We start from the raw sequence: 15,387 nt of genomic DNA on the forward strand, positions 1-15,387 counted from the left end.
GGGGGTAAAATACTCCCCCCTCCCCCACTATTTAAAGAGGTTACAATAAATGGACAACATGCTAATGTAAACAAATATACTTCTACTCTTTCTGCTTCTATTCAAAATATGAAGGTTAGAATCTGTCTTCAGAGAGGGACAGCATACAAATGTAATGTTATATTATTATTATTATTGTTGTTGTTGTTTTTATCATTATCATCATCATCTATCCTCTGTCTCTCACACACAATCTCTTTCTTAATCTGAAATTTATATACCCCCCTCCCCCCGAACTCACAAGAGACTCTGGCTCCCATATAGCAAAGCTAAAAATGGATATTTACATGAAAGTATTAGAAAGATATTCAAAACAATAAAAAAACTTTTTAAAAGAAGGAATATTAGGCAAAGAGTCACTTTTTTCAGTGCCATTGAAACTAAATGGCTAAATGTTGTAAGTCAAGGACTCTTTCCAGTGGGTGACAGGACAAAGGGGCTGCCCCACCTGGAGACTCAGCCATGGGGCAGAGGAGGAGAGTCCCTGAGCTGGCCTGATGAAGAATCCAGGCTTGTTGCCTGCTGGATCCTGGCCAGTTCCTCAGTTCTGCTTCCAAGGAACCCAACGCTTTAGGCTGGGGAAGCGAAGCCCACGCACCTCTTCAGCTGTTGGGGCTTGCAGAAAGAAGAGCTGCTGTTTTGTGTGTGTGTGTGTGTGTGTGTAGAGTGGGGTTGTCAGGAAGAACTCAGAGAAAATCAAAATCTTGCAGGGGGAAAAATGAAGTTCTGCTTTGATCAGGAGAGCGATGGGCATCCCACCAGAGTCTCTATGGATCTGGGACTCATTTTGTGTGACTGGGTGTGTGCAAACACACAATTGTGGGGCACGTTTGGACTCTGCCTCTTCCTTCAGCTGCAGGTGGAGACCCAGTTCTGTCCTGCTGAGGCCGGTGCTGAGCCAGGGGGGAGTTTGACCCCTCCAGCCCCCTCTCCCCCTCCCAGGAAAGGACTGAGGCCATCTCAGGATACAGGCCCTGTGGGACGTCTGCCTGCTACAGCCGGGAGAGGGTTGGGGCTCTGATCCCTGCCTGATCTGGCGTTTCACCCTCAGCCCTCAACAGCTGGCAGCTGACCAGCCCCCCTGCCCTCCCCTGGCTGAGAGAGATCAGCCTGGCCAGCCTGAGGATGGGAGACCACCAGGAGGCATCTGGGTTATTGTATAGGCTGAAACTGCTCCAAGACAAGGAGGGGGAAGTTTCAGGGCCTCCTCGAACTCGCTTCCTTCCAAAGATCCACTTCCCATTCCTCTTTTAGCCTTGTCTGATCTCCCTGGGACTCTCCCCCCTCCCCCCTTGCTCAGTTCCTGCTGTTTGGAAGACCTCGTGGGAAGGTTAGAGTGGAGCAGAAATGATAAACGGGGGGAGCACAAGGGGGGGTCTCACCTTCCTTGGTCCTTGCCCCCACCTTTAAATTCAGGAGCCCTTTAGACTTTCTCACCTTCCTGAGGCTCAGGGTGCAAGGGGGGTGATTGGGGGTCTCCAAGCTCCTCTTTCCATTCCTCCCCCGGGAGCGACCCCCACCCCAGTCCTGGGTCAGGAGGGGAGAAAGGCTGCCCAAGTAGAGCAGGGTGGAAAACTGTCTCCAGGCAGAGGATCCACCGCTGGGTCCATTGGAGGAGATGTTAGTTCTAATTTCCGACAGGAAACAATCATATAAGCTGGAGCCAATTAACAAAGCTCAATTCACAACAAATGATTTCTAGCCGTCTGTCACATCAGAAACAAGCAGCAGATGTTGGTTTCCTCAGCAACAATTATATGGTAGCAAAACCCATTCACAATAAAAGCAAATAGCCAATAATAATTTGATTCATATAATCCTTCAATATAATGGGGAATAATGATAATAATAAAATTCCTGGTTCTTTTTTTAAATTATAATTGTATTGTTTGGTTTGATATACTGTCCACCCACCCTTCCTTCCTTCCTTCCTTCCTTCCTTCCTTCCTTCCTTCCTTCCTTCCTTCCTTCCTTCCTTCCTTCCTTCCTTCCTTCCTAAATAATATTGAAGCCTTTTCCAAGGAAGAAAATCTGCTCGGATCCGTGAATAAGGATTTTTTTTATTCTCCTTTTGTCCAAATATTTTGCCTTCACTGGACACCCAGAGGAGCGAAGGGTCATGTGGGAGGGTTGATTCTCGGGAGTCCCGGGGCTGATTTCTCCACCCATAAAATCCCCCTTTTCTCTCTGGATCCTCGAGGTCAAAATGCGGAGTTTCCGGGCAAAGACGCAACGGCCGGAAGGAAGAATCCGCCTCCTTCCCGACACAAAGCGGGACTCAGAGGGCGGATTCCGTGAAGTGGCTGTTGTGAGTATTTACACAGAGAAGAAACAAAAACCGAGGCTGCAATTTCACTTTCCATTTTATTCTGCGGGGAGAAAGTTTCCTTCCTCTCTTTTTCCCTTTCATCCCCCACTTTCTTTCCCTTCCCCGTTTCCTTCCCACTTTCATTTTCTCTTTTCCGCCCTTCTAATCCGAGGGAAAGAATCACCGCCCCCCGATTCCCCTCGAGATCTGCGGGATCCAAGGGCGAAATTCCTCCCCCAATGTCCCTCGGGGTCTTTCTCTGCTGAAAGGGGCGAGGGTTGTGCCTGGTGGCGAAGGGGGGGAAGTTCTCCCAGGAAAGAAGCGAGAAGCGGGGGAGAAGTGGCCAGACTGCATCCCGGGATCTGCTTTGGCAGGACAAGGGGGATCCCCCCGGCCCACCGGAAGAAAAAGGGAGATTCCTACACGACCGGGGTTGAGACGCTTCGTCCAGACGTTATGAGCGAGGGAGACGCGTGTTTCCAGGAAGGGAAGCGCCGTTTTCTCTGGGAAAGCCACCAGATCCCTCCGGAGATTCCCCTCTGAAGAGGGGGAGGGCCTGGGGAGAGGATCCGGCTGGGTGAGGAGGGATCCCCGCAGATCCTCTCCTTCTCCTCCTGGCCGAATTACCAGCGGAGGGTTTTCCTGGCTTCCCTTCGGGGTGGGGGGAGGCTGTGACCCCCAAGTTCCAGCCATCCATGGGGCGGCGCCTCCCCCCTTGTCACTCGGGGCAGCTGCGGGGGGCACCCTCCTTCCAGGCTGAGCGAGTGGGGGGAGCCCAGACGGATCCTTCCAGCTTCGGATGCCCTCGGCCTTTCGGGAGTCTCCGCAGCTCCAGCCTGGGCGCCCTCTGGGCACTGGGGGGACTCAAAGGGCATCCAGTCCGCCTCTCCATGCGCCCAGAGAAAGGGAGAGTGGGGGAGGATTATGGAGCCGGCATGAAGGAGCCCCCTAGAATACAGCCCACACCCCAAGACTGAGCACGTCCCCCTCCCCCTCCCTCCACTCCTCTCTGGGCTTCGGACTATCTCCTGTATCGGGCAAAGTCAAGGGATACTCTACCCGGAGACCGATGACGCTGCAGAAGGGAGAATTCCCATTGGTCCTCTTGCTCCTTCTGGACACGCCCAATGCCGAAGTCGGAGGAAAACCCCTCCCCCCAATCCAGACCCCACGATTCCGCCTCTGGGGTTGGGAGCCTCCGCGTCTCTCTCCTCTCTCAGTCGAGCGCTGGTGGAGCCGCCTCATCCATGGCTTTGGTGGGGGTCGCCCTGGTGCTGCTGGTGGGGGCGCTGGCCCGGATCTCCGGAAGCGAAGGGGGGAAGGAGAGCCCCGGTAAGGAGGGGGCTGGGCGGGGGTGGAGGGGGGAAAGCTTATGGGTCTCCAGAGCTTCCGACAGCCTAGATCTCTGCGTGGTCTCCTTCCCTTCCTCCCCACAAATCCACCCCCAGGAGGATGGAGAGGGACCCCCGTTCCGCGAGTGTAGCCGAGGGGGGAGTCGCAGCCGGGGCCCTCCCTCGCCCCCCCAGCGTCTGGGTCGGAGGGGGCTGCAGGGAAAGAGGAAGAGAAGGGAAAGCGAAAGAGGGAAACTGAGGCATTTTGACTTTTTCCAAAACGTTTTTCTTCTGAATCTCAACATTGAGGCTTTGGGGATCAGGCAAGAGGGGAGGTTCGGTCCCTTCTGGGAGGGACCATGAATTCGGGGAGGAGGCCAAGAACCCCCCCCCCCGCATAACACCCCACTGCTCTATGGGAAGCTAGAAGGGAGGGGGAAAGGGAGGGAGGAGGATCTGGGGGGGCTCTGAGTGGCTCCTCCCACACTGCCTCCCTTTGAGAGGCACTTCGGAGGGGCTTCAGGGGGTCTTTGGGGGGGAGGGGAAGCTGGTGGAGCCTCAAAGGTGGACTAAGGTTTCGGGGGGATAGAAGAAATGTTGGGGCGACCCATGGAAGGTGGAGGATGAAGGGCAGGGAGACTCCTGGAGGGTCAGTCAAGTGTGCAATAGGGTTGATATTCCTGGAGGCGTCTGTAATATGGTAAATGATTTAGCTTTACTAGATAAATGGTCTAAGCAATGGAAACTGCAGTTTAATGTTTCCAAATGTAAAATAATGCACTTGGGGAAAAGGAATCCTCAATCTGAGTATTGTATTGGCAGTTCAGTGTTGGCAAATACTTCAAAAGAAAAGGATTTAGGGGTAGTGATTTCTGACAGTCTCAAAATGGGTGAACAGTGCAGTCAGGCGGTAGGGAAAGCAAGTGGGATGCTTGGCTGCATAGCTAGAGGTATAACAAGCAGGAAGAGGGAGATTATGATCCCACTATATAGAATGCTGGTGAGACCACATTTGGAATACTGTGTTCAGTTCTGGAGACCTCACCTACAAAAAGATATTGACAAAATTGAACGGGTCCAAAGACGGGCTACAAGAATGGTGGAAGGTCTTAAGCATAAAACGTATCAGGAAAGACTTAATGAACTCAATCTGTATAGTCTGGAGGACAGAAGGAAAAGGGGGGACATGATCGAAACATTTAAATATATTAAAGGGTTAAATAAGGTCCAGGAGGGAAGTGTTTTTAATAGGAAAGTGAACACAAGAACAAGGGGACACAATCTGAAGTTAGTTGGGGGAAAGATCAAAAGCAACATGAGAAAATATTATTTTACTGAAAGAGTAGTAGATCCTTGGAACAAACTTCCAGCAGATGTGGTAGATAAATCCACAGTAACTGAATTTAAACATGCCTGGGATAAACATATATCCATCCTAAGATAAAATACAGAAAATAGTATAAGGGCAGACTAGATGGACCATGAGGTCTTTTTCTGCCGTCAGACTTCTATGTTTCTATGTTTCAGTCTAGATGTCCTCCTTGTGCCCCCTCCCCCCCATGGAAGAGAGGGGGGGGAGGGGTGCAGATGAGTTTCCCTCCAGTCTCGAAAGTTCTCCCAGCCCCTCCCCCACCCTTCAGGCCGCTTTCGATCCAGCTTCCCCTGCAGAGAGTCGATCTCCTGGACCTGTTGGGCTTCTGCCTGACTTTCCCCCCACCTTCCTCCCCTCCCCCTCGGCAGACCCACCCCCAACAAGTCTCCCTCCCTCTCTAGGGCTGAGAGGGTTCCCTTTCCCTCCTCCAGGGGGCGTCTCCCACCAGTGTCCCCTCCCCTCTTTCTGTGGGACCCTCCTCCTCCTCTACCGGAGGCTGGGAAGGATGGGCCCTGGGGTCCCTCCTGACGGCCTTCCTCCTCCTCCCCCTCCCCCCTTTTGCAGCCCATTTCCTGCTCCAGTGGAAGGACGTGCCGCTTCCTCAACGGGACGCAGCGGGTGAGGTTCCTGTACAGATACTTCTACGACCGGCAGGAGATCGCCCGCTTCGACAGCGACAGCGACCGCGGGGAGTTCGAGGCCGTCACGGAGTTGGGGAAGGTGGCTGCGGACGGGTGGAACAGAGACAAGCTCATCCTGCAGGACTTGAAGGCCGAAGTGGATCGCTTCTGTCGGCACAACTACGAGGTTTTCCAGATCAATTATGCGATTGGCCGGAGAGGTGAGTCTGGGGAGGGGGGAGATTTTGGGGGAGGGGACCCCGCCCCCCCTTCCCTTCTCTTTCCAAGGGGGATCCAGGCCTCTGAGAGGAATCTTCCAAGAGAACCCACGGAAGCCACTTGTGGTCTCCTTTCTCTGCCTTTTTTTTCTTCATTCCGAGTCATTTCCACTCCAATAAAGAAGCAACTTAGCAAAATAAATCAATGGATAAAATTAAATAAGCATATTAAACCTATACATAAATAAAGCTGATTAAATGGAAACTGAAATAAAAATAATAAAATAACTTAAATTAATTAAATTTAAAATAATAAATGAAATAAAAATAATAAAATAAAGTAAAATAAATCAATAATAAAATAATAATCTAAATAAAGAATTGAATAAATAATAAACTAAATAATTACAATAAATAAAGTATAAACAATAATAAATCAATAAATCTATAATCTAATAAATAATTGATCAATAAAAAACAAATAAATAACAATAAATAAATAAAAATATGATAGGGGAACATAAAATGTAATTTGAACTCCTGCTGTTTTAAATTGAGAGGCCTCTTATTTGCCGATTAAATTGAATTCCTGGATGGGCGGAGGGAGAAAGTTGTGTCCCTCTGTAGGTATTTAAAAAGAAAGAAAGAAAATATCTTTTTTCCCATCCAATTAAATTCTCCACGAACTCCCTTCTGGCCAGATTGGAACCTCAAAATCTTCACACTGCAGTCTTGAAAATAAGGAGGTTTGGGATGGGCTATAAAAATAAAAATGTAAAAATGCCAAATTGAAGCTTTTGAATTTCCACAGATTTAAAATCTGATCCTTCTGTTTTCTTGCTAAAAGACTTTTTTCCTCATCCACAATTTGCATTTCCTGTTTTTTTAAGAAAGGCCACTTTCACTTTGTGAAGCCACTGGATTCTCTTTTTTTAGCAATTCCACAAAGGTCTTTAAGGTCCCCAGATGCAAATGGGATCAGCCTGAAAAATGCAACAACCCACCCCTGAAATGTTGTTATTGGTCTGTAATCTGACCAGATCCCAGGTTAGAAGGACAGATCACCATTTCAAAAGTGGTTGTTCTCGAGCAGGACAGAATTTACAGTGAATCAGAAAATCTCTCAAGAGGAAACAAAATGGTTTTCAAAGGACTCTGGGCTGGAATGGGTCAATTGTGGACCCTCTTGGGGGCTCATCCACACTAATCCCCCCATTAATCCATCCAATTGCTGAAGGAGATCAAGAGGGATCCCCTGCAAGGCCCTGCTGAGATCCTGGGACCCACCTGATCTCCTGAGCCTCCAACTACCCCCAATTTCCCTTTCTCCAAAAGATTCCTTCTGGATCCTTCTCTTCTTCTCTTCCTTCTTCTTGCTTTCTTTCTGCCATCTTGGTTGATCATCTTCATGGCCGCGTAGAGGAATTTGGCTCCACCCTCTCTCCTCCCCTCCCCAACATCTGCATGAAGCCGCTGGGTGAGGCCGTCCATCACCAGGGCTGGAGGTCTCCTCCATATGCTGATGTTATCAGTTTACGTCTCCACCTCTGGGGATACAGGTGATTCTGAGGCTGTGGGGGGATCAATGGGGTATCAGAGGCTTCGGCTGGACCCTGGCAAGACCAAAGGGCTTTGGGTCCATGGAGCAACAACATGGGGGGACTTTAACCAACGGGGTTCTGGGTGGAGTTGCATTGTCCCAGGGACCCAGTTGGCAATTCTGGAGATTCTCCTGGATTCCTGAAGAGCATCTGGCAGTCACAGTACAGAGAGTGTTCATAAGGCTTTGGGTCAGTCGTGGTCACTTTGGCAAATAAATTTAATAAATAGATAAATTTACTAAACAAATGAACAAATGTTGGGGTAATACACCAAAATTACAAGTGTGGTTTCATCCTCAACAAGATTCCAGGAATCATCCGACTCATGCTACGTCTGTCCTTTCCATCTCCTGCATTATTTCTTTCTACGTCCACCACATCTGGCAGAAGGTCCCTTCCACCTCTGGGCGTTTCCAGCATTTATCCCTGTCAGACTTGCCTCTTTCGGGAATTCTTTTATGGAGACTGCAACTGATCCCAAACACAAAGTATTTAGGAAAGGGTCTTCGGAGAGGGGCAGCATACAAATCTAATAAATAATAGTAGTAGTAATAATAATAATAATAATAATAATAATAATAATAATAATAATCAGCATCAGCATCATTATTATTCCCCCCCTTTCAGGATCCCTTTTGATTTCTTGCTGCAATTTATTTGGAAGATGACTCAAAACACAAAATACTTTTTTCAGGTGTGAAAAGGGATCTTGGCCTGAACCAACCAACTGGTCTTCTGTTCTGGGCCCTCCTGTGTCTCTCATGTGCCTCCTTCTCCTCCCTCCCTCCAGCCAAGCCCAAGGTCACCATCTCCCCCACCAAGATGGACATGACTTCCCCCAACACCATCCTCCTCTGCACAATGACGGGCTTTTACCCCGTGGAGATCGAGGTCCAGTGCTGAAGAACGGCCAGCCAGAGAAGGAGGGCGTGGCCTTTGGGGAGGAGCTCCAGAACGGAGACTGGACCTACCAGCTCCATGTGATGCTGGAGACCCAGCCCCAGCGGGGGGATGTCTACACTTGAAAGGTGGAGCACGCCAGCCTGGAGGCCCCCATCACCATCCAGTGGGGTAAGTCCCTCCGCTCCCACCCCTCCGGGAACCTGCCCTGCCCTGAGAAGGGGGAGAGACCCTCTCTGTGATGGTGGGAGCCAGAATGGACCCTCCTGGGGGAAGGTGGGCCTGATCCTCCTGCTCAGGTGAGGCTCCTTCTCCTTCTCCAGAGCCCCGTACCTCCCGCTCTGCCAGGGCCAAAATCTGGACGGGGATTATGGGGGCTGTGATAGGAGTGGCCTTCCTGGCTGTGGGGCTCTTCTCCTACCTGAAGGCCAAGAAAGGTGAGTCTGGGGGGCTGGAGGAAGGGTTGTGAGGAGGGGACCATCTAGGGGAGGCCTCTCATCAACCTTAGCGGGTGGCCAAGAGGGTCCCCTTGAGAAATATTTTGGGGAACCTCTGTTCTTGGAGGGGCTGTTAAGGGAAGATCGTGCAACCTATTATGGGCTATTGATGGGGAGGGGGTCCCTCTGAGTCCTCCAGCCCATGAAGGGTCCTGATTGGCTCTTTTTCTCCTTCCAGCAATTCCCATCCAACCACCTGCAGGTGAGTTTCTCCTCTTCCTCCCTCATTTCAGCCCCTCCTTTAAATTATCAATATTTTTGTTTAATTTCTCAATTGTTTCTTTCTTTAAAGAAAAGATGCCTGAACAATATCTCTTTGATGTGGATACAGCAAAGTTTTGGGAGTTTATGCAGCTTTTCCTTACAGAGACCTGAAAAAGTATTGCAATCAAAAACAAAAACACAGACAAATGCTTAAAATCTTTCCCATAATTTTTCCATGTTTTGGGAAAATGCAAAAGGGAAGGGAAGGAGGGGGGCCATTCCTTCCCTTTCCTCCCTCGGGGAAGGAGCACCCCAGCATTTTGGAAGCGAGCCACCCATTCTGTTAGGCTCACTGTGGGTGGGTGGAGGTTCCTGGGGGTGTTCAGGCATGGGGACAAATTCCAGCCCTGTGGCTGTTTTAAAAGGGGCGAGTCCCACACTACTATGCACTGTGGGATTGGAGGCCACTTCAGCCAATGGCAGGAGATCTTCCCAGCTGAACTGCTGATAATTAACATAGCATCTTCTCAGGTATTGTTCTATCACTGAGTTTGCTCTTTCTACAGCTCCATCCGTCCTCAGATGGAAGGTGGAGCTAAGCTTTTGAGATGCCCCTTCTTAAGTGAATGGACCCCCTCCAAAACCTCTCCATGAATTGCACCCCAACCTCCCCGGTCCCAGATGATCCTTCTTGGCACCTCATGGAGACCCTTGGCAGGCTGTTCCTCCTGACACCCCCCCTTCTCCTTGTGACAATTCACACAATTTCTGGCCATGTGACCCCAGGCTCCCCCCTTTGCTGCCCCCCCCATCTTAGCACCATCTTCCTAGTTCACATGAAGAATCACAGCCTTTAGCTCCATGGAATGGGCGGATTCTCTCTCTGTCTTTCTCTGCCTGTGGGGGCTGAAAGGGAAGAAAAATATGTTATTTGCAGTAAAAGTTTCTCCTTATATTCTGATTTTCTTCCCCTTCTCTTTTTCTGCAGCACTCGTGAATTAATCCTGCTGTCAACCTTCGCTATAATTCTGCATCATTTCTACGCTTGGTTGCCAATAGTTAAGGGGAGGGGTCTTGGGTAATGGGGGGGAGAGGATGCAGGAGGCCCTGTGAAGTGGAATAAGTTTCCTCTTCCTTGAAACCAGGTGACCTGAAGGAGACCGTTAGAAGTTACATTCCATAAATGTGAGGTGGGTGGAAGATGCCTCCACCTGATGGTCATGGACACTAGGGATTGGCCAATCTCCAGAGGGAGGGGGTCAAAAGGGGTTTTGATCTACGCAGGTATCGCACCTTTTTCTCCACTCTTTGCTTTAACCTTGACTGCTTTCAGTTCTGGTTTATGATAAATTCACTTTTGAACCTTGAAAAGGACCCTGAGTTTTATTTGTCTTAAATTCTGACTGTAACAGCCGACACCTGCTCTCCGATGCAACAGGATTTATTTTTATTTCTTTGGTCTCTGATGATTCTTTGTCCTGTTTGCAAACTCTGAAAAATGGAGGCAGAAGGTGGGAAGTTGGGGGGAGGAGGAGAATGGCAGCGTGGACCTTCTCTTGCTGAGAACAGACCCCTCCCCACTTTCTTTCCTGTGAGGGAGGGGTGGAGACCATGTAGACTGTCCCCAGTCAAGCCCCCTCGTGTCTCCTGGCTTTGAACCCACAGCAGCTTCACCTACATTATGCTTCCTACGAATCCCTTCCCTTCCCTTCGCTTTGCTGTGAAAGAATAAACTTCAGATGTAGGAAAACCCTGGAATCCTTTGTTTCTTCCTCCTCTTCCTCCTCTTCCTCCTCTTCCTGCCCCCACAGGAGGCCCCTCCCTCCGCTGCCTCTGCATCAACCATCCCGGCTACTTGGGGTCCAAAGCCAGAACTGATGTGGGAGGAGGGGGGGCAGATCCAGGGAGGGGGAGGGGCTGGACCCGCTTGCTCTGCTTCCCCTCAAGGCCCCTTTGAGGAGCAGAAGGCCACCAGGGACGGTCCTCCCTCAGCAATTGTGGGGGGCAGTTGGGGCACCCGAGACCCCCGTCAAGTTCACCCAGCCATTTGAGCCATTTCTCTTCTTCCCAACTGGAGGGCCCTGCCCCATTTTGTCAGCCAATGTCCCCCTCCCTTCCATCAGAAGCCATTGCTGGAGCAGAAGATGTTTGACACAGGGGGGAGGGAGGAGGGCTCCATAGTGCCATCTTGAGTGGAAGACCCCTTCCTTCTCTCCTGCATCCCTCTCCCGAGGGTCCTCGGAAGGGCTCAACGGGTGGACAAGGCTAAATTCTCGTCCAAATGTCCCCTCGGTGGCTCCTCTGCCTGGAGACAGACGATGCTTCCAAAAGTGTGTCTTTCATTGGTTGGGCCCAAATTTTTAGAATTCTGCAGTGCTGCCTCTCCCCCCTTGATTTCCCTTGACCCCTCTCCATCCTCGCTCCTTCGCTTTCCCCCTCCCTCCCTCCTTGCTCTTGTTCCCATCTTGTTCCCATCTCACTTTTCCCCTTTCCTCCCCCTCCCTCTCCTCCCTCCTCCCACTCCCCTGGGGTAGGGGGTTGAGGGGTCAAATTCCCCCCTGGCCCAGCACCGGCCTCAGACGGACAGAACTGGGTCCCCACTTGAGCTGAAGGAGGAGGTGTTCAAACCTGCCCCACAATTGTGTGTCTGCACACACCCAGTCACACAAAATGGGCCCCAGATCCAGAGAGACTCTGGTGGGACGTCCATCGCTCTCCTGATCAAAGCAGAACTTCTGGGCTCTTTTCATGTTTCCCCCTGCGAGATTTTGATTTTCTCTCAGTTCTTCCTGACACCCACACTACACACACACACACACTAATACTCACACACACACACACACACACACACACACAGAGCAGCTCTTCTTTCTGCAAGCCCCAACAGCTGAAGAGGCGCTTGGGCTTCGCTTCCCCAGCCTGAAGCGTTGGGCTCCTCCGAAGCAGTGGCTTCTTTTAAAGGGAGACTTGCCAGAGGTTTGACAAGGCTTTCAATTTGCCAGTCGTATCTTAGCCAATCCACGACCGGCATGCAAATTTGTGAGTGTCGCTCCGTACACAACCCAAGGCTGGACTTCCAAGGTGCTGCCTTCCCTCCTTGGATGGTTCCCTTCATTGGGAGAGCGGAAGAGAAAAACCCCTGTGCCCCCATCTCTGTGGCTCCCACTGGGCCCCCCTGCTCCGAGTCTCTTGGCATTGTATCTTCTTAAGTGACCTTGGACTCCTTTGCACAGACCCGAAATCAAAGTTTGAGACCCTGTAAAAAAAATTCCCTGCATATCTGAACCTTGAAATTTCATGACTTTTCATCATTTCAGGGGTTCTCTCTATGAGAATTTTTTTTGGGGGTGGGGGTGGGGGGTTTCTTTCTTGCTGAAAAAAAGTCACACTTGTACTGTTCCCGGGTCACCCTGACCTGGACCGAAAACTCTTCATTTGAAGTGCTTATGTTTGGTCAATTTGAAAACTTTTTTCACTTGGAAATTATTCTGAAAATTTCTGCACACAATGAACTGAAAAAAATTATGCATATTGCTTTATTTTGATTATAAAAGGCAGACCCCTCCTTTATTTGTGAAGTTTTTTTTCAATTTATAGTTTAGCTTGCGAAATGTGTTCAGTTTTACTAAAGTTGTAGTTTGAACATTTCTGAACATAAGAAAAATATAAATGAACTGAAAGAAATGATGCTTATTAGTTTTTTAAAATAAGAAATAAGGCCTCCCCCCCCCAGTTGCTTGCAACCATTTTCACTTTATATTTTTTTAGGCTCCAAATCCAAAATATTTTTAATATCTTAGGCATTCATTTACTCAATTTAACATTGCTGATCATCATAAAAATATTTGTGGGGGTGGGGGCTAATTTTTTTCTGGGCAAAGAAAAAAATCACGTTGAGTCTGTTTCGGGTCATATACGACCTGGACCAAAATGATTTTTTTGGGGTACTTGAATTTGGTCTTTTTGAAAATTTTTTTTACTGGGAAACATGTTTGAACATTTCTGAACGTAATGATATGAAAATTGTACTGAAAAAAGTGAGGCTTATAGTTTTATTTTGACCAAAATGCTCCCTCCCCCATTTTTTTCTGAAATTCGTGTTAATTTATATTTTTTTAGGCTACAAATCTCTAAGGACTTTTCCCTCAAAAATTTTGATATACTAAATTGAACATTCCTGATCATAAGAAAAATAGAAATTAACTGGAAAAAATGATTCTTATTTGTTTATTTTGGCCACAAAAGGGCCACCCCCACCCCCTCGGCCTTGCTGTGTGCCAGTATTTTTACTTTTTATATATATTTGGCTAGAAATATTTGGAATATCCTTTTGAAAAGCAAGCACATGATAGCCAGACAACTACTTTTATGAAAAAATTCCATTTTACTAAAAACAAGTATGTAAGTTTGAAATTAACAATAAATAAATTGAAATAATTGAACATGGGGGGGGGGAGACATTTATGTGCAAACTAAACAAATATGCATCCATTTTTCCCATTCAATTTTCAGATCATTATGTTCAGAAATGTTCAAGCTACCAATCCCACACCAACTTTAGTAAAATAGAACGCATTTTGCAAGCAAACCTATCCATAAATTGAAAAATATTTCACAAAAACAGGGGGGGCGCATTTCATCAGCAAAACAAACCAATAAGCATCAATTTTTTCAGTTCAATTTTCATATCATTATGTTCAGAAATGTTCAAGCTTCCTATCCCACATCGGGTTTAGTAAAACAGAACGCATTTTGCAAGCAAAACTATCCATAAATTGAAAAGAAATTCACAAAAACGGGGGGGCACGCGCATTTTATCAGAAAAATAAATCAATAATTATTAAATTTTTCATTTCAATTTTCATTTCAATGTGTGCAGAAATGTTCAAACTTGTTTCCAAGTGAAAAAGGCTTTCAAAAAGACCAAATATAAGTACCCAAAATGATCAATTTGAGGTCTGGGTCAAATAGACCTGGGAACCTAACATTAGGGAGTTTTATCGAACAGAACAGCAGGGTTTTAAAAAAAATCTGAATTGAAGCCATGTTTTGGTGAAACCTAAAGACAACATTTCATTGAATGCTTCCTGCGTGTTTCAACAAACAAAAGAGCCTAAAATGAAAAAATAAAAATAAAAAAAGGTTGTGAGGGAGGGAAGCAACCCAGTGTCATAATTACAGAAACTCTTTTGAGTGGAATGTTATTATGGCTAGAGAGACAAAAGAAAATGTCTAGCAGATGTCAATCAGTGTGTAGGTTTACTGGATAGATGGGTTTTTTGTTTTGTTTTTTTAGATGCAAACATTTTAAAAAGTGACTTATTTTATTTATTTATTTATTTATTTATTTATTTATTTATTTACTTACTTACTTACTTACTTACTTACTTACTTACTTACTTACTTACTTACTTACTTATTGGATTTGTATGCTGCCCCTCTCCGCTGACTCGGGGCGGTTAACAACAGCAATAAAACAGTATATAACAAAATCCAATACTAAAAACAGTTAAAAACCCATTATATAAAAACCAATCATACATACAGACATACCATGCATAAAATTGTAAAGGCCTAGTGGGAAAGAGTATCTCTGGTGGCAGAGGTGGATTTTAAGCAGCTTTCAAAAGGCAGGGAGGGTGGGGGCAATTCTAATCTCTGGGGGGAATTGGTTCCAGAGGGCTGGGGCCACCACAGAGAAGGCTCTTCCCCTGGGTCCCGCCAAACGACATTGTTTAGTTGACGGGACCTGGAGAAGGCCCACTCTGTGGGACCTAATCGGTCGCTGGGATTCATGCGGCAGAAGGCGGTCTCGGAGATATTCTGGTCCGATGCCATGAAGGGCTTTAAAGGTCATAACCAACACTTTGAATTGTGACCAGAAACTGATCGGCAACCAATGCAGACTGAGGAGTGTTGGTGTAACATGGGCATACCTTGGGAAGCCCATGACTGCTCTTGCAGCTGCATTCTGCACGATCTGAAGTTTCCAAACACTTTTCAAAGGTAGCCTCATGTAGAGAGCATTACAGTAGTCGAACCTCGAGGTGATGAGGGCATGAGTGACTGTGAGCAGTGACTCCCGGTCCAAATAGGCCCGCAACTGGTGCACCAGGCGAACCTGGGCAAACGCCCCCCTCGCCACAGCTGAAAGATGTTTCCCTAATGTGAGCTGTGGATCGAGGACACCCAAGTTGCGGACCCTCTCTGAGGGGGGTCAATAACTCCCCCCCCACGGTTATGGACAGACAGATAGAATTGTCCTTGGGAGGCAAAACCCACAGTCACTCCGTTTTA

At 47.9% G+C, this 15,387-nt stretch overlaps 1 pseudogene; it reads left to right on the forward strand.

Moving 5' to 3' along the window:
- Positions 1-3,594: 3,594 nt before the first annotated feature.
- LOC139162949 (rano class II histocompatibility antigen, A beta chain-like) lies at positions 3,595-10,350 on the forward strand (annotated as a pseudogene).
- Positions 10,351-15,387: the final 5,037 nt, after the last annotated feature.

The sequence above is a fragment of the Erythrolamprus reginae genome, chromosome 2 (genome assembly GCF_031021105.1).
Source record: "Erythrolamprus reginae isolate rEryReg1 chromosome 2, rEryReg1.hap1, whole genome shotgun sequence".
NCBI lineage: Eukaryota > Metazoa > Chordata > Lepidosauria > Squamata > Dipsadidae > Erythrolamprus > Erythrolamprus reginae.